The sequence below is a fragment of the Arachis hypogaea genome, chromosome 2 (genome assembly GCF_003086295.3).
Source record: "Arachis hypogaea cultivar Tifrunner chromosome 2, arahy.Tifrunner.gnm2.J5K5, whole genome shotgun sequence".
Classification (NCBI taxonomy): domain Eukaryota; kingdom Viridiplantae; phylum Streptophyta; class Magnoliopsida; order Fabales; family Fabaceae; genus Arachis; species Arachis hypogaea.
Genome location: NC_092037.1, coordinates 81,889,363 through 81,909,903, shown reverse-complemented (window position 1 = coordinate 81,909,903; position 20,541 = coordinate 81,889,363). Strand labels below are relative to the sequence as shown.

Below are 20,541 nucleotides of genomic sequence, written 5' to 3'. Positions count from 1 at the left end.
CCTTAGCACGTGAATTCATCAAGCTCAGCCCAAGCACACACCAAGTGGGCCCCGGAAGTGGATTTATGCATCAATTACTTACTCATGTAAACCCTAGTAGCTAGTCTAGTATATATAGGACATTTATCTATTGTATTAGACATCTTTGATCTCAGTTTTGTTTTATTCTTCATCTTAGGGGATCATTGATCACGTTAGAGAGGGCTGGCCATTCGGCCATGCCTGAACTCTTTGCTTATGTATTTTCAACGGTGGAGTTTCTGCACACCATAGATTAAGGGTGTGGAGCTCTGCTGTACCTCAAGTATCAATGAAATTCTATCTTCTTTTATTCAATTCTCTTTTATTCTTATTCCAAGATATTCATTCGTACCCAAGAACATGATGAATGTGATGAGTCAGATTACCCTCATCATCATTCTCACTTATGAATGCGAGTGATTGACAACCACTTACGTTCTACATGCAACAGAGCTTGAATGCGTATCTCTTAGATTCCCCAACAGAATCTTCGTGGTATAAGTTAGATAGTTGGCGGCATTCATCTGGATCCGGAAAGTCCAACCTTGTCTGTGGTGTTCCGAGTAGGATCCTGGGAGTCCGGAAAGTCCAACCTTGTCTGTGGTGTTCCGAGTAGGATTCCGATCATGAATGACCGTGACGTGCTTCAAACTTTAACCTGCTGGGCGTTGGTGACAGACGCAAAAGAGGGATTCTATTCCAGTAGGAGCGGGAACCAACCGGTGATTAGCCGTACTGTGACAGAGTGCGTTGCATAGTTTTCACTGCGAGGATGGGATGTAGCCATCAGCCATGGGTGATGCCTCCAGACTGGTTAGCTGTGCGAGTGACAGCCGCACAGGTTATTTCCCCGTGAGGAATGAAAGTAGCCACAGTTGATGGTGAACCCCTATACAAAGCTTGCCATGGAAAGGAGTAAGAAGGATTGAGTAGAAGGAGTAGGAGAGCAGGCGTCCAAGAGCTCTACAGCATCTCCATCCGCTTATCTGAAATTCCCACCAATGAATCTGCATAAGTGTTCTATCCCTTTTATTATTTATTCCTTTTTATTATTAATTATTCGAAAACCCATAAAACTATTTTAATCTGCCTAACTGAGATTTGCAAGGTGACCATAGCTTGCTTCATACCAACAATCTCTGTGGATTCGACCCTTACTCACGTAAGGTTATTACTTGGACGACCCAGTACACTTGCTGGTTAGTTGAACGAGATTGTGAAGAAAATAAACAATGCCCTCAGAGTATACATCTTTTATAAATCCAATTACAAGAAAAAAAGGGAATCACAATTTCGTCCACCAATGATTTTGTTTCCAATTCGTTTTTTTTCAAATTTTCATGTTTTAATTCATAATTTTGAATGGCTATCTTTTTCATCCCTTTTAAATTTTAAAATCTTATCTTTTTCATATCATCTTTCATCAATCATATCTTGCTATATTATCTTTTTTATTTTTCTTTTAATGTTTTCGAAAATTTTAAAACTAATTTTTCAAAATCTTATTCTTAATTTTATTTCATAATTTTCGAAATCCTTGCTAACAATTAAATGTTTTGATTAAAAAATTTCAAGTTTGTTACTTTCTTGTTAAGAAAGGTTCAATCTTTAAATTCTAGAATCATATCTTTTAGTTTCTTGTTAGTCAAGTCATCAACTTTAATTTTAAAAAACAAATCTTTTTAATTTCTTTTTCAATTCTTTTTCAAAATAAATTTCAATCTTATATTTTTAAAATTTTAATTTCAAAATCTTTTTCTAACTTCTTATCTTTTTAAAATTATTTTCAAATCTTTTTCAACTAACCACTTGACTTGTTTGTTTTAATTTTAAAAGAGCTTACTATTTCTTATCTTTTTCAAAACCACCTAACTATTTTTTTCACTTCTAATTTTCAAAAATCACCCACCACTTTTTTAAAATTCTTTTAATTAACTAATTGTTTTAAGTTCTACTTTTATTTTATTTCTTTTAATATTTTCGAAACCAACTTAATTAATTAAATGAAAATAAAAATATTTTTCTTTTCCCTCTTTTAAAATTTGAATACTCTCTCTCTCATCTCTTTCTATTTATTTGCTAACACTTCTCTTCTACTCATAATTCGAACCCCTCTCTCTTCTCTCTGTTCAAATTACTCATCTCCTCTTTCCTCTATTCTTCTATTCTTCTATTCTTATATTCTTATACTCACATAAAGGAATCTCTATACTATGACATAGAGGATTCCACTACTCCCTTTGTTCTCTTCGTTTTCATATGAGTAGGAACAAGGATAAGGACATTCTTGTTGAAGCTGATCCTGAACCTAAAAGGACTCTGAAGAGAAAGCTAAAAGAAGCTAAAGCACAACACTCCAGAGAGGACCTTATAGAAAATCTCGACAAACAAGCAGACATGGCAGCCAAACCCAACAACAATGCTAGAGATGCGAGGAAGATGCTTGGTGACTATACTGCACCAACTTCTAACTTCTATAGAATAAGCATCTCAATTCCTGCCATTGGAGCAAACAAATTTGAGCTTAAGCCTCAATTAGTTTCTCTAATGCAGCAGAATTGCAAGTTTCATGGATTTTCATCGAAAGATCCTCATCAGTTCTTAGCTGAATTCTTGCAGATCTGTGATACTGTTAAGACCAATATGGTTGATGCTGAGGTCTACAGACTTATGCTTTTCCCCTTTGCTGTAAGAGACAAAGCTAGAATATGGTTAGACTCACAACCTAGAGAAAGCTTGAACTCTTGGAATAAGTTGGTCACTGCTTTCTTGGCCAAGTTCTTTCCACCTCAAAAGCTTAGCAAGCTTAGAGTGGACGTCCAAACCTTCAGACAGAAAGAAGGTGAATCCCTCTATGAAGCTTGGGAAAGATACAAGCAATTGATCAGAAGGTGTCCTTCTAATATGCTTTCAGAATGGAACATCTTGGATATATTCTATGATGGTCTGTCTGAATTGTCTAAGATGTCATTAGACCACTCTTCTGGTGAATCTCTTCATCTGAAGAGAACCCCTACTGAATCTCAGGAACTCATTGAGGTGGTTGCAAATAATAAGTTCATGTACACTTCTGAAAGAAATCCTGTGAGTAATGGGATGACTCAGAAGAAATGAGTTTTTGAGATTTATACTCTAAATGCCATATTGGCTCAGAACAAAATATTGACTCAGCAAGTCAATATGATTTCTCAGAATCTGACTGGATTGCAAGCTGCATCTGGCAGTACAAAGAAGCCTCCTCTGAAGGAGAAGCTTATGACCCTGAGAATCCAGTAATGGAAGAGGTGAATTACATGGGAGAATCCTATGGAAACACCTATAATCCTTCATGGAGAAATCATCCAAATTTCTCATGGAAGGATCAACAGAAGCCTCAACAAGGCTTCAATAATAATAATGGTGGGAGAAATAGGTTTGGCAATAGCATGCCTTTTCCATCATCTTCTCAGCAACAGACAGAGAACTCTGAGCAGAGCCCCTCTGGCTTAGCAAACATAGTCTCTGATTAATCTAAGGCCACTCTCAATTTTATGACTGAAACAAGGTCCTCCATCAGAAATTTGGAGGCACAAGTGGGTCAGCTGAGTAAAAGAGTTACTAAAACTCCTCCTAGTACTATCACAAGCAATACAGAAGAGAATCCAAAGAGAGAGTGCAAGGCCATCAATATAACCAAAATGGCCGAACCTATAGAGGAGGAAGAGGCAGTGAATTCTAGTGAGGAAGACCTCAATGGACGCCCACTAGCCAATAAGGAAGTCCCTAATGAGGAACCAAATGAATTTGAGGCTCATATAGAGACCATAAAGACTCCACTGAACTTCCTATTACCATTCACGAGCTCTGATGAGTATTCTTTCTCTGAAGAAGATGAAGATATTGTTGAAGAAAAAGTTGCTCAATACCTAGGAGCAATCATGAAGCTGAATGCCAAGTTATTTGGTAATGAGACTTGGGAGGATGAATCTCCATTTCTCATCAGTGAACTGAATGCCTGGGTTCAGCAGACATTACCTCAGAAAAAACCAGATCCCGGAAGGTTCTTAATACCTTGTACCATAGGCAGCATGACTTTTTAGAAGGCTCTGTGTGACCTAGGGTCAGGTATAAACCTCATGCCACTCTCTGTAATGGAGAAACTAGGAATCTTTGAGGTACAAGCTGCAAGAATCTCACTAGAGACAGCAGACAAATCAATGAAACAGGCTTATGGACTAGTAGAAGATGTCTTAGTGAAGGTTGAAGGCCTCTACAGCCCTTCTGACTTCATAATCCTAGACACTGGAAAGGATGAAGATGAATCCATCATCCTTGGAAGACCCTTCCTAGCCACAAAGGGCTGTGATTGATATGGAAGAGGAGAGTTAGTCCTTCAATTGAATGAGGACTACCTTGTGTTTAAGGCTCAAGGATTTTTTTCTGTAAACATGGAGAAGAATCATGAAAAACTTCATCCAATTCTCTCCATACAGAGTCAAGCAAAGCCCCCACATTCAAACTCTAAGTTTGGTGTTGGGAGGCCACAATCATTCTCTGAGCATCTGTAAAGCTCTATAAGAGCTTCCGATCCTGTCAAGCTATTGACACTAAAGAAGCGCTTATTGGAAGGCAACTCAATTTTATTTATCATGTTAATTACTTTTTCATTACATTTTCCACTGTTAGTTTATGTTTTCTTTAGGTTGATGATCATGTGAAAGTCACAAAAATAGCTGTAGAATTAAAGCGGAATAAAAAATAGCATCAAAAACAGCACACTATGGAGGACAGGCTTACTGGCATTTAAACGTCAATAAGGATAGCAGAATGGGCGTTTAACACCTAGTCTAGCAGCATTCTGGATGTTAAACGCCAGAATTGGCAGCCAGACTGGCGTTTAACGCCAGAAAGGAGCATCAGCCTGGCGTTTAACACTAAAAATGGCACACAGAAGGCGTTTAAACGCCAGAAAGGTGCAGGGATGAGAAATCATTGACACCTTAGGATCTGTGGATCCCACAGGATCCCCACCTACCCCAACTCACACTCTCTCCTCTTCACACCTTTCCATAACACTCTTCCGCAATCACCATTCACCCTCTTCCCCATAATCTCTTCACCACTCACATCCATTCACTATTTCCCAACAACCCATCATAAAGCTCCACCTATCTCACCATTCAAATTCAAAACATTTTCCTCCCAAACCCACCCCTTTCCACACGGATTCCCTCTCTCTCTTACACTATAAATACCCCTCCTTACCACCTTCATTTTCACACATCACAAACACTTCCTAACCTCCTTGGCTGAACCATTCACACACCTCCATCTCCTCCAATTCTTCTTCTTCTCATCCTTTTTTTCTTCTTTGCTCGAGGATGAGCAAACCTTTTAAGTTTGGTGTGGAAAAAAGCTCTGCTTTTTATTTTTCTATAACCAGTAATGGCACCTAAGGCCAGAGAAATCTCTAGGAAGAGGAAAGGGAAGGCAGTTGCTTCCAACCCCGAGTCATTGGAGATGGAGAGATTCATCTCAAAAGCCCATCACTAGAAATAGGATGGAGCAAACAAGAGAGCCCACTCATGGATCTCAACAAGAGCATGAGGAAGTCCCTCATCAAGACATCCCTGAGATACCTTAAGGGATGCATTTCCCTCGACACAACTATTGGGAGCAACTCAACACCTCTTTAGGAGATTTGAGTTCCAACATGGAGCAACTAAGGATGGAGCACTAAGAGCACTCCATTATCCTCCATGAAATCCGAAAGGACCAAAGAGACATGAGGGAGGAGCAGCAAACGCAAGGAAGAGATATTGAGGAGCTAAAGCACTCCATAGGATCTTCAAGAGGAAGAACTAGCCAACGTCACTAAGGTGGACGCATTCTTTAATTTCCTTGATCTTATTTTTCTGTTTTTCGTTTCTATGCTTTATGTTTTGTCTGTGTTTTTGTCTTTATTACATGATCATTAGTGTTTAGAGTCTATGTCTTAAAGTTATGAATGTTCAATGAATCTTTCACCTTTTTTAAATGAAAAATGTTTCTATTTGCAAAAGAACAAGAAGTATAGGAATTTCAAAATTTATCCTGAAAATAGTCTAATTATTTTGATGTGGTGGCAATACTTTTTGTTTTCTGAATGAATGCTTGAACAGTGCATATTTTTTATAGTAAAGTTTATGAATGTTAAAATTGTTGGCTCTTGAAAGAATAATGAAAAAAGAGAAATATTGTTGATAATCTGAAAAATCATAAAATTGATTCTTGAAGCAAGAAAAAATAGTGAAAAACATAAAGCTTGCAAAAGAAATGGCGAAAAATAAAGAAAAAGCAAGCAGAAAAAGCCAATAACCCTTTAAACTAAAAGGCAAGGGTAAAAAGGATCCAAGGCTTTGAGAATTAATGGATAGGAGGGCCCAAAGGAATAAAATTCTGGCCTAAGCGACTAAATCAAGCTGTCCCTAACCATGTGCTTGTGTCATGAAGGTCCAAGTGAAAAGCTTGAGACTGAGTGGTTAAAGTCATGATCCAAAGCAAAAGAGTATTCTTAAGAACTCTGGGCACCTTTAACTGGGGACTCTAGCAAAGCTGAGTCACAATCTGAAAAGGTTCACCCAGTTATGTGTCCGTGGCATTTATGTATCCGGTGGTAATATTGGAAAACAAAATGCTAAGGGTCACAGCCAAGACTCATAAGGTAGTTGTGTTCAAGAATCAACATGATAAACTAGGAGAATCAATAACACTATCTAAATTCTGAGTTCCTATGGATGCCAATTATTTTGAACTTCAAAGGATAGAGTGAGATGCCAAAACTGTTAAGAAGAAAAAAGCTATTAGTCCCGCTCATCTAATTGGAACTAAGCTTCATTGATATTTTGAAATTTATTGTATATTCTTTTCTTTTTATCCTATTTTGTTTTTAGTTGCTTGGGGACAAGCAACAATTTAATGTTGGTGTTGTCATGAGCGGATAATTTATACGCTTTTTGGCATTGTTTTAGGTAGTTTTTAGTATGTTTTAGTTACTTTTTATTATATTTTTATTAGTTTTTATGCAAAAATCACATTTCTGGACTTTACTATGAGTTTGTGTGTCTTTCTGTAATTTCAGGTATTTTCTGGCTGAAATTGAGGGACCTGAGCAAAAGTCTAATTCAGAGGCTGAGAAAGGACTGCAAATGCTGTTAGATTCTGACCCTCCTGCACCCGAAGTGGATTTTCTGGGACTATAAAAGCCCAATTGGTGCACTCTTAATTGCGTTGGAAATTAGACATCTTGGGCTTTCCAGAAATGTTTAATAGTCCATACTTTGCCCGAGATTTGATGGCCCAAACTGGCGTTAAAACGCCCACCAGAAACTCTTTTTGGTGTAAAACACCAAAACTGGCATATGAACGGGAGTTAAACGCCCATACTGGCATCCTAGCTGGCGTTTAACTCCAGAAAAAGCCTATGCACGTGTAAAGCTCAATGCTCAGCCCAAGCACACACCATGTGGGCCCAAAAGTGGATTTCTGCACTATCTACACTTAGTTACTTAATTTCTGTAATCCCTAGTAACTAGTTTAGTATAAATAGCACTTTTTACTATTGTATTTAATCTTTGGATCCTTTTTTGATCTTTTGATCAACTTTATGCTTGGCTGGTCTCATGGCCATGCCTAGGCTATTTTCTCTTATGTATTTTCCAACGGTGGAGTTTTAACACCTCATAGATTAAGGTGCGTAGCTCTGCTATTCTTCATGAATTAATGCAAGTACTATTGTTTCTCTTTCAATTCATGCTTACTTCTTCTCCAAGATATACTCTCGTACTCAATTCAGTTAAGTCAGAATGAAGGGGTGATCCGTGATAATCACCCAATATCTTCGTTACTCACTTAGCCAAGATCCGCGTGCCTGACAACCACAAGCGGTCTACATGATGTTCAACGTAGTCATTGGACAACAGCCGAAGTATAGTCTCTTGGGTCTCTGATCCACAGGCCGAGTCCGTGAGGTTAGAACCTTCGTGGTATAGGCTAGAACCAATTGGCAACAAGAATGGGTTGGTAGAAGTGGAAGAAAGCATGCAAAAAGGGAGAAAACATGAAGAAAACAAAGGAGAAAAGCATCTCAGCCTGTGCCCACGCACAGTTTCTGTGCCCACGCACAAGGGTCAAAAACAGCACTTGTGCCCACGCACAGGGCAGGGTAAAAATTAGGACCTGTGCCCATGCACAGGCTATTTCCATGCTCAAGACAGAATGGAAATCAGGACCTCTGCAGACGCACAGGTCTGTGCCCATGCACAGGAAGAAAATCAGCAAGTGTGCCCATGCACAGACCTGTGTGGACGCACAGGTACCAGCGCGTGCCTCCATTAAAATTACACGTGGACTCGTATTTTGAGGGCTTTTTGGCCCATTTTTGAAGGCTTTGGAGCATATTTGAAGGGGGAACCAACTATATATCATACCATACACTATCATACTTCATAGAGGAGTTTAGTATCATAGTTTTAGGGTAGTTTAGTTTTAGGTTTTCTCTCTTAGGGTTTTAATTAGGGTTTCAATGTAGCATTTTATACTTTAATTTTGTTCTTGGATTTTGCTATCTCATTGTAAGTATTTCTTTAATTCCTCTTTTATTACACTACTTGTTGTACTCTTTCTTCTAGTTGTTGAATTTGATGTTTGATGCTTATTTTATGTTTATTTGAGTTGCCTTTATTGATTTTGATCATTTATAATTCATAGCTTTCATCAATTTACCAATTTTGCCATGTTTTATGTTTATGCCCTCTATGTGTTTGATGAAATGCCAATTTTAATTATGGGGTAATTTTCACCCCTTGGCTTGGGAAAAATGAGTTTATGGATTACTAGAGCCATAATGTCCAATATTTAGTGATAATTCTTGGGTTGTTATTTGTTATTGTTTTTACTAACGCTAGCTTTTTACTAATTAATTTGGTAAGTTAGCTAGGATTTGTGGATTAATTACAATTATGCTCACTTAACTTATCCTTCGATATTAAGGGTTGACTTAGTGAGATTAATCCATCATAATTATCATAGTTGTGGTTATGGCAAGGAAGGGACTCCATGACTCATCCCAAGTCAAGGTTTCATTTATGTTTTAAACCACTTTTCCATCAATTTTGAGTCTTACTTGTTTATATTACATACATAGATCTTTTGTTCTTTTATTACTTTATTACTTGCAATTTTGTCTTGTTCTTTTATCTCTTTGTTGTTTGCTTAAATCATTGAAAACCCCCTTTGCTTTCTCACAACCAAAATTGTATGCACTTGTTGTCACTAGTTCCTAGGGAGACGACCTGGGAGTCTAAATACTCTCGGTTTATAATTGATTTGAATTGTGACATTTTTATATTTGAATTTGATATCAGTCAATTGTTGGGTTTGGAACTATACTTACAACCCCAATCTTATTTTGAGATAAATTCTAAACCTGCTCTAGGCTTCTATCAAGATTTTGGCGCCGTTGCCGGAGAACTAGCGTCATGAGTGCTATGTTTTGGTTGTTGTAAATATGTGAATAGTGTGAATATATACTTTTTGGTTGTTTGTTTGCTTTTGTTGATAATTAGCATTTTATTTCTTTTGTCACTTGATGTCTTTAGTTGTTATTTTCAATTTCCTCTTTGAGTTATCACCCTCTTGGTTTGGAGTTTGGTTGTGATCATTTTGTAGTGTTTGATAACTTCAATTGTGGATTGCATCATGGGTTTGGAGCTTCAATTTTGGGAGGAGCAACCTCCTCCATATCACAATGAACCATACCCTCCCCAATATGCATACCCAAACCAAGGATACGATGGATTTCACTATGACTATACACCTCCACCACCATATACCTATGACCCTTACCCTCAACACAACCCTCAATCACTACATTTTCAAACACCACACCACTACCACCATACACCTTCTTACATACCACCTCTAAACACTTATCAACATGACTCACATCCCATGTATACAACCTTTCTCCCAAATTATGAACCTTCTCTTTCACCCCAATTTGAAGATTTCTCACCCTTGGCCCAAGACCATCAAGACCTTCAAGCATTTCTCCAAGAGCAAGAAGGATTTCGAAGAACACAAAGGCAATTCGTGGCCACCATAGTTAAAGCGGTAAACCACTTAGTCCTCCTACACTCATCCAATCAAGGAATTTCTCTTGAGGAATGTGAGGGTCATCTAAAGCTTGTAGTGAATAGGAGAGCATAGAGCCACAAGGGAAAGAAGAAGGGTTAGCGCTTGAAGTGCAACAAGAGGAAGAAAGTGGAGTATTGGAACCGGAGGAGAGAAAGGAGGAGTTGAGGGAGATTGATCAAGATGAGGATTCCATCATAAATGATTTTTTGTCCTTCTTGATCAATCCTTTTAATGATCATAACAAGCCTCTTCCCATTGAGTTTGAGAGAGACATGGAGGTAGACTTCTCACAACCTTCTTGTTATGATTTGAGTGATGGGGAAGAGGAAGTTGGTGAGAAAGTAATTCCGTTCTAAGAACATATTGAGTGGGTGGCAATTTCACCTATGAGCCTCATTGGCCCCCATGAATATGCTATCTTGGAGACGAACTACCAACTCAAGGTCCTTCTCGGGTTTGTATATGGTGGAGCAAAGAGCGTGGGTTGCCAAAGGAGTCAAAGGCTCTTCAATAAAATCAATTCAAGAATTGGCGTCCAAGCATAGTGTGAAGTTCAATTGAGTGGTTTTCGGGCAATGTTAGGGTACTTCAAGGGTAATTTGACAACTTTTCCATCCAGCTTGAAGAATAAAGATCAACAAGAAGGTGAGAGGATACCTAGAATATGGGATTCCGGATGAGCCTTGAGAACCAAGCTTGGATGGAGATTCAAAGAGGAGTGGAAGCACAAGAGTCTCCTCAAAAAGTCCAACTTTGGACTATAAACCAAAGTGCTAGGTGGGAGACACCCCACTATGGTGACATCTTTCTTACCCTTGCTCTTTGTTTATAGCTTTGGTTTATTGCATGTTTACTTGTCTTGGTTAGCTTAGGATTAGTTTAGTTTTGAGTTTAGTAGGTTGATTTGCATATGGATCATGATTTTGTGAAGTTTTGAATGTTTTGGGGTTGAATTTTGGATGAGCTAAGGCTTGGCACCTTAGATTTTAAAGAAATTTTTTTTTGAAAACAGGGCATCTGTGCGCGGACGCAATTTCTATTTTCTGCGTTCTGTGCGTGCGCACCCACCTGTGCATACGCACACTAGCCTACATGCCCTCTGTTGAGAGCGATTGCACGCTGTGTGCGCGCACATCTCCTTCTATTTTGCGCTCTGTGCGTGCGCACCTCCCTGTGCGTACGCACACGTCCTTACACCCATTCTGGTGGGAGCGCTCGCATGCCCTGTGCGCATGCATCCCTACCCTTTTCGCCCTTGTGCATGTGCACGGACCTGTGTGTGCACGCACACATGATCCTACACAAAAAAAAGTGTTTTATGCGTACGCACACCATCGTGCGTCCGCATGCTTCTTACTCCCCTTTTCTGTTCAGAGCATTCATACACCCTTGTGCGCCCGCTCACCTCCCCTATTTCACCTTGTATCCATACGCACACATGTTTGTGTGTACGCACAAGTGCTGTTTTGGGCAACATTTTCATTGCACTTTGAATTAAGCCCTAAGGCACTTCCACCCCTTCCAGCCCTCCCCTACCTTTCTTTTTCCATGTTTTTCTACCTATTTTACTTGGTTTTCTTAGCATGTCATTTTTCATCTTACTAATTAAATAAATTGCAAGTGTTTGTTTGTTGATTAATTGGGTTGCTTGTTGATTGAATTTCATCGATTAACTTATACCTTACCTTCAATTCCTATCACCAAATTGGATTTGCACATTTACATTTTGTGGCATATTAGGTGAAATTTTTATAAGTGCACATTGAATTAAGTGAATTGAGTTGAAATTACTTGTTTATCATAATTTTTCATATCACATTCATCACATGACCGGTACTTGCTCCTTGTTAATGCTTGGATTTGTTTGAGTGACTTTACTTGATTGCTATCAAGTGTATCACTTTTTGTAATAAGTACCTATACCATGTGACCTTTTCTTTATGTTTCATGATGAACACGTAGTTCTTTTTTCATTAATGGAATGGTTGTTGTTTATTGTGCTATTCTATATCAATTTTGCGCTTTCACTTGCACAATTACAATCTCAATTACTCGATTCACTTTTGTGGTTACCTGGGTTTGCTTGTGTCTAAAGTTTTGCTTATTCTTTAATTGCAACCTAGGCCATCTAATTGAGGAACACATGCTATTATGTTTGATTGTGTGGATGCCATTTTAACCAGCCGTTGTGTGTGTTCCAACTGCGCGCATAATCGGAATACACACATGGCTAATATTTTTTTTATCATACCACACCTCTATGCTTTTTACTTATAATTTATTCATTCTTTTTGAGGATGAGTGATAAACCACTATTTTATGATTCGTATTATGTTTAATTGTGTGGTTTTATCAAGTCTTCGCCCACTTACTCATATAATTTGCATGTATTCACAATTCATTCCTAAAAATATTCTATGATTAAAAACTTGCTTCCTAAAGACCTTTTAGTTGTATATTTTTATTTTTCTTCGCACCATTTGATGATGTGATTTGTTTGTTAAGTGTTTCAGGCTTCATAGGGTAGGGATGGCGTAAGGAATGAAGAGGAAGCGTGCAAAAGTGGAAGGAACACAAGGAATTAAGGAGATGACCAGCGAGAAGTCATGCGGGCACATGGCTCACGCGACTGCACGAAATGAAAGAAATCACAGTGACGCGCTCGCGTGTCTGACGCGACCGCGCGGATTGGAAGCTGCACGAACGACGCGAGTGCGTAGACGATGCGCAGGCGTGGTACAAAAAATGCTGAGTGACGCGAACACGTGGATGACGCGGCCGCGTGACGTGCATGATTTGCAGAATTACAGAAGTCGTTGGCATAGATTTTGGGCCGTATTTCAACCCAGTTTTTGGTCCAGAAACACATATTAGAGCCAAGGAACATGCAGAGACAAGAACAATAATTTATTCCGCATAATTGAGAGGTTTTTTAGATCTGATTTTACTCCTCTCCTAGGTTTCTCTTTTTGACATTCATAAATTAGGATTTGAAGATTTTTGGCTTTGGCTTTTGAGAAGAGTCTACCTCCAGAACTGGTCATTATAGTTTGTTATTTACTTTTCATTTACTCTTCCATATTCTTAATTTGTCCAGAGTTGATATTGGATTATTTTCATAGTTTATTAATACAAAACTATTTTTACTTTTAATTAATCTCTTTCATTATTGTTTATTATGTCTCTTCTTATTTCCTCCATTGATTTTGTGAAGTCTACATTTACGATGATGGAGTAGTTTCCCAACTTGATTGGGAGTTGATTAAAAGGAGAACCTTGAGTTGGAATACTCAAGAGTTCAATTGTAATTGGTTCATTGTTGGTTGGCTTGTTATTCACTAACTCTAATCCTTCCCATGGGAGAGGATTAGGACTTGTAAATAGAAGTTGACTTTTAATTTGACTTTCCTTCATTGGTTGAGGGTTAACTAAATGAAAATAATGACTAATTATTGATTGATCTTGACAAAATTCCAACAAGGATAGAACTTCCAATTAATCTTCTCCCGGTCAAGATTTTATTTAAATCATATAAATTCTCTAATTTAATTTTCTGTTCATCAAACTCAAAACCCATTTGGAAAACCTCTGATTGATAAAATAGCACATCTTCCTGCAACTCATTAGGAGACAACCTGCGACTCATACTCCCAGTATTTTATTTCTAAAATTTGTGACAACTCTTTTCTAAATTGATAAGTGGATTTTCGCCGGTTAAGAACTGTACTCGCAACGCCATTTTTCTAATTATTTCTTAATCTGCCAATTTCCGTTCACGTCAATTTTTGGCGCCGTTGCCGGGGAGTTGCAATAGTGTGCTAATTTATTGATTGGAATTTATTTAATTGCATTTTTCTTTTTATTTTGTTACTATGAGCTGCACGTTTCTTTCATTAAATGACACGTTCACTTCCTGATCCAAGCTTGCCAGTATTTGACCCTGAGATTGAAAGAACTATTTCACGTATAAGGCAAGCTCGGTGTCGGCTAGTCCTCTCCGAGGATGAATTTGAAACGTCATCTAAGAAAGAAACAAGCTCCCTATCCACTGATTCAGTTGATTTACGTGCAGGTGACATGGCAGCACCTAGAAGAGTCACTATCCAGGAGGTTCGAGCCCCTGATTTTACACTACACCCATACCAGGCACGCCACCCAGCAGTGGCTGTGGACTTTGAAATAAAGACTGCACTACTCAACTTGATGCCCAAGTTTCATGGCTTACCTGCTCAAGAGCCTATCAAGCACCTTAGGGATTTTTAGACAGCTTGTTCTACTGTTAAGCGTGATGGTACAGACGAAACTTCTATTTTGTTGAGGAAAGGCAAGAGAGTGGTACTACACTCTACCCGGAGCAAGTGTTTCTAACTGGGATACGCTTAGAAGAGAATTTTTGGAGAAATTCTTTCCAGCAGAGGTTACCGATAAACTAAGGAAAGACATTTCCATGATCGTTCAGGATGAATCTGAGACTCTCTATGAATATTGGGAGTGCTTCAATAATCTTCTGGAAGCATGTCCCAACCATATGATTGACAAGATAGTGTTGCTCGGCTACTTTACACAGGGCATGAAATCTCAAGATAAGACCACATTGGAAGGTGCTAGCAATGGGTCTATGAAAAAGTACAAGACTACGGATGAGGCATGGCGATTGATTAGTGACTTAGCTGAATCTACTAGGAATCATAGAATAAAACAAAGTCGGTCAAGAGCTATTGCAGAGGTATCCTCTAGCAAAGAGACTACTGCTCTAACTCAGAGCTTATGTGAAATGACCAACTTACTAAAGCAGATGCAACTAAGTCAACAACAAGCTCAGCAAGTTCAGCCTTCTCCACCACAGCAAAGCCAACAGTTGGTTCCACAAAGAGTCTGCGGGATCTGTGCCGATTACAGTCATTATACTGATGAATGTCCGCAACTCCAACAGGAAGACCACACTGTGGTAGCCACTCATAACTTCTATGACCGCCCCAATCAAGGGTACAATCAAGGTGGCAGCTACAACCACGGATGGCAGGATAACCCCAACCAAGGTTGTAGAGACAATTCTAACCAAGGATGGAGGAATAATCATAACAGAGGAGGCGGAGATAACAATGGAAACCAGAGGTGGAATAACAATAACAACTTCAGGCAGTAGAATTAGAATCAGGCCTATAGAGCACTTCATCTAAGGCAGCCTCAAGCATCTCAGCAGACCCCTCAGATCACTTATCCCTCTTCATCTCCTAATGATGAGTTACTACAATCTATTGATCGGAGACAGCAGGCCAGGGTAAATAACCTTACTTCTACTCTAAATGGTCTGAACTCTACCTTGCAAGCCCTTGTCTCACAGATTGGATCACTGAATAACTCTAACAACCAGTCTTCAAGCTCTGGTGGACTCCCCTCTCAACCATTACCCAACCCCAAGGGTGGCATCAATGCCATTACCCTGAGATTTGGAACCACACTGCAAGAGAGGAATCCAGAAGAATCAAGCCCGCCAGAACACGCCCCAGCTGCGGACATGGTTGAGGTAGAGGATGTTAAAGAAGAAAATGAAGTACAAGGCATGGCTGAAGCAGAAGCAGCCCAACCAAGGAAGGCAGAACCCCAGCAAGATGAAGCTATAAAAGACACCACTCCTATTCCATTTCCACACCTTGCTAAGAAGCCCAGAAAGCAGATGGAACTTGATCCTAAAATGGTAGAGATCTTAAAAAAGGTTGAGGTAAATGTTCCCCTTTTTTATGTTATTCAGCAAGTGCCTAAATATGCAAAGTTTCTAAAAGAGTTGTGCATACATAAAGATAAAATTAATGAATTAGAAACTATTCCTTTAGGTAGTTCTATATCTGCTTTAATGGGAAATATACCTGAAAAATGTAGCGACCCAGGCCCATGCATGGTTAACTGTACCATTGGAGGTGTGATATTTTTTGACTGTATGTATGATTTAGGAGCATGCGTGAGTATTATGCCCTTGTCTATATATAATGCTTTAAGGCTCCCTCCCTTAAAAAGGTCGGCAGCTCGTTTTGTGTTAGAAGATAAAAGCATTATCACAGTGGTTGGAATTGCTAAAGTTGTATTAGTGAGTATTAAGGGGCTCACGTTTCCCATTGACTTCTATATCCTGGAGATTCCCCAAAATGACTCAGGGAGACCTTCGTCAATTCTGCTTGGTAGACCATTCTTGAAGACTTCAAAATTCAAGTTGGATGCCTTTTCGGGAACCTATTCCTTTGAGGTAGATGGCAGAACAGTGAGCTTCAATCTAGATGAAGCTATGAAGCACCCCCCAGAAGATCACTCCATATTCCAATGCGACATCATTGACGAAATCATAGCAGCAACTCACCAGGAAGACATGGAAGAAAATCACATGGAGCAAGACCCAAGTGTGGGGACACCCTCTGAACATACTGAAGATTCATCACCATTTTCACCAGCCCTAGAGAATCCAGAACCAAACCATGAGCAGAAAATGGAATTAAAGCCCCTTCCTCCACACCTCAAGTATGCATACCTTGAGGACAAGTAGAAATTTCCAGTTATCATTGCAAGGGAGCTCACTTCCCAACAAGAAGAACAATTGCTTAGTGTATTGAGGACGCATAAGAAAGCAATTGGATGGAGCTTGGCAGATATAGTAGGCATCAGCCCTCAAGTTTGTGAGCATAGAATATTCTTAGAAGAAGGAACAAAGCCTATCCGTCAACCTCAGAGAAGATTGAATTCCACCATCTTGGAAGTTGTCAAGAAGGAAGTAACCAGACTACTTGAAGCAGATATCATTTACCCCATTTCAGATAGCGAATGGGTCAGCCTCGTACAAGTAGTGCCCAAGAAGTCTGAAGTCATAACAATAAGGAATGAGCAAGGAGAACTTCTGACAACTAGAGTGCAGAACGCATGGAGAGTTTGCATTGACTACAAGTGTCTCAACCAAGCCACTCGCAAGGATCATTATCCCTTGCCATTCATTGATCAGATGCTTGATCGCCTGTCAGGTAAATCTCGCTACTGCTTTCTAGATGGTTATACAGGTTATTTTCAAATCCATATAGCTCCTAAAGATCAGGAAAATACTACTTTTACATGTCCTTTTGGGACTTATACTTATAAAAGAATGCCCTTTGGCTTGTGCAATGCACCAGCTACTTTCCAAAGGTGTATGATGAGTCTTTTCTCTGATCTCATTGAGACTTGTATGGAAGTTTTTATGGATGACTTCAGCATTTATGGTGATTCATTTACCCTTTGCTTGGATAGTTTATCTAAAGTACTGGACAGGTGTGTTAGTTCAAACCTTGTTTTAAATTTTGAAAAGTGTCATTTTATGGTAAAACAAGGTATTGTTCTAGGATATGTTGTTTCTGATACCGGTATCTCTGTAGACCCAGCAAAGGTGGATGTTATTTCTAGTTTACCTTACCCCTCCTCTGTGAGGGAAGTCCGTTCGTTCCTTGACCATGCAGGTTTTTACAGGAGATTCATTAAGGACTTCAGTAAGGTAGCACTACCCTTATCCATACTACTGCAGAAAGACATTGAGTTCGAGTTCAGTGAGGATTGCAAACAAGCGTTTGATAAGCTAAAGACCACCTTGACTCAAGCTCTGATTGTGAGGGGACCAGACTGGAGTCAACCATTTGAAATCATGTGTGACACCTCCAATCATGCAGTAGGAGCAGCACTAGCTCAACATGAAGGTAACGACCCTTTTGTAATTGCTTATGCATCTAAGACTTTAGATGCTGCTCAATCTAATTACACTAATACTGAAAAGGAGCTTCAAGCTATTGTTTTTGCTCTGGATAAATTCCGAGCCTATTTACTTGGTACTAAGGTAGTAGTGTACTCAGACCATGCAGCTCTAAAATATTTATTAGCTAAAAAGGAGTCTAAACTAAGGCTAATACGTTGGATGCTACTGCTGCAAGAATTTGATATGGAAATTAAAGATAGGAGTGGTAACAAAATTTAGTGGCTGAACACTTGAGTCGCCTTGAGCATATTAAAGATGACTCCATTCCTATCAATGATAATTTCCCATTTGATAGCTTATAGGCAGTATCTGATGTATCCCCTTGGTACGCACCTGTAGCTAATTATCTAGTTAGCCATACTTTTCCTCCCGATTTCACTAAGCATCAGAGAGACAAGCTGAAAAGCGAGTCCAAATACTATGTATGGGATGACCCATATCTATGGAGATATGGTGATGACCAGGTAATTAGACGGTGTGTACCTCAATCAGAATTCCAGTCCATTTTAGAGGCCTGCCACTCATCTGAGAGTGGAGGACATTTTGGCCCTTAACGAACTGCTAGAAAAGTTTTAGACTGTAGATTCTGGTGGCCTACTCTTTTTAAAGATGCTACTGACCTTTGTAAATCTTGTCTTCCATGCCAAAGGTTTGGTAATATATTCCAGAGGGATGAAATGCCTCAACAAATTATGCTTTTCTGTGAAATTTTTTATGTTTGGGGCATTGACTTCATGGGTCCATTTCCAAATTCTAATGGCCACCTTTATATACTGTTAGCTGTAGATTATGTTTTTAAATGGGTAGAAGTGATTCCTACCCGTACTGATGATGCTAACACCATTGTTTCCTTTGTTAGAAACTATATTATTTGTCACTTTGGATCACCACGAGCAATCGTGAGCGATCAAGGCACTCACTTTTGTAACAAGAGACTAACAGGTTTACTAAAGAGGCATGGGATAATTCATAAAGTATCAACAACCTATCACCCCCAGACTTATGGGCAAGCAGAGGTGTTTAACAGAGAGATAAAGCGCATACTGCAATAGGTAGTCAAGCCTCATAGAAAGGACTGGAGCACTAGGCTCCAAGACGCACTTTGGGCATATCGTACAGCATACAAGACACCGATTGGGATGAGTCCTTTTCGCTTGGTTTATGAAAAGGCCTATCATCTCCCAGTTGAGTTAGAACACAAGGCCTTCTGGGCGGTAAAGGAATGCAACATGGACTATGAGAGAGCCGGAGCTGAACGGAAGTTGCAACTGCAAGAATTAGAGAGCATTCGCCTAGAAGCTTATGAAAACTCCAGGCTATATAAAGAGAAGGTGAAGGCTGTGCATGACAAGAGCATTAAGAGAAGAGAATTCTAACCTGGGGACTTAGTCCTACTTTACAACTCCAGAATGCGACTCATGCTAGGCAAGATGAGATCCAGATGGGATGGTCCCTATCGAGTAGAGAGGGTGGAACCATACGGAGTCTTTCACTTGAGCCATCCTTCAAGCTCTGAACTTATCAAAGTCAATAGACATTGCCTGAAGTTATTCCATGGCGAAAAGATGGCGAAAAACCAGGAACTAGAGATCTTCCTCTTGGAAGATCCGCCCACAGCAGAAGACTGAGCTTGTGGAGCGTCCAACTTAAGGACGTTAAAGCAAAGTGCTGGGTGGGAGACAACCCATCATGGTATGATCGTTCTTCCCCCTCCTTACCTTCCTTCGTCAATAACTCTTCTCAGTACTAATGCCTATATTCTGCATCTCATCCGCATATTGCATATTGCATAAAAAAAGGGTGTTAAGGAATGCGACGCACCAGCGTTGTTGACGCGCTCGCGTCATAATGCCTTCGCATCATTAAAGAAAAAACAGAGAGTTGCACAGGAATGTGGCTGGAGGTGTGCCCCTGGCACCATTTGACCCATGCGTTCGCGTGGATGATGCAATCGCGTCATGTGTAAAATGGCCTCCCCACGCGTCCGTATCAACCAGGCGAACGCGTGGCTTTGTAATTTGATGTAAAAGGGTGTACGGCAGTGAGTTGCGTTGGAGCTGGGCTGAACCTGTGCTAGCCGCACAAGCCCTGCCGCGCGAATGCGTGTCCCACGCGTCTGCACCGTTTTCTCAATTTGGCCATCCACGCGATCATGTCAACCACACGACCGCGTCACCCTGAAATTTGGCAAAACTTGTTTCACACAGAGAGTTGTGCAAGCGCGAAGCTGCCCTCCCGCCCCTAGCGCAAATCATATCACGCGTCTGCATGACCGACGCGTCTGCGTCATTTCCTTCAAGGGCTCTCCGCGCGACCACGTGCACCTTGTATCCACGTTGCTTGCACCGCCCAACTCATTCAAATCTGCCAGATTGTCTTATCTTTTCTCACGCCAATCTTTTTTTTCTCTTTCTTCTTTCTTCCTTCTTTCTCCCTTCTTTCTCCCTTCTACTCCCTCTTTTCCACCACCATTATCAAGGTTTTTCTTCTCTTCTTCCCTCCCTACTTTTTCATTCTTCTTCTTATTTTCATGTTTTCTTTTTCTTTCTCTTCTACTTTCCTTATCCATGTTTTCTTTTTCTTTCTTCTTCCTCCTATTGGTG

At 39.8% G+C, this 20,541-nt stretch overlaps 1 non-coding gene across 1 annotated transcript; it reads right to left on the bottom strand.

Annotated features, from left to right (window-relative positions):
* Positions 1 to 2,823: 2,823 nt before the first annotated feature.
* Positions 2,824 to 2,931, bottom strand: LOC112766471 (small nucleolar RNA R71). Its single transcript, XR_003184390.1, has one exon. It is a non-coding gene; the product is annotated as a small nucleolar RNA R71 (small nucleolar RNA).
* Between the last annotated feature and the right edge of the window lie 17,610 nt (positions 2,932 to 20,541).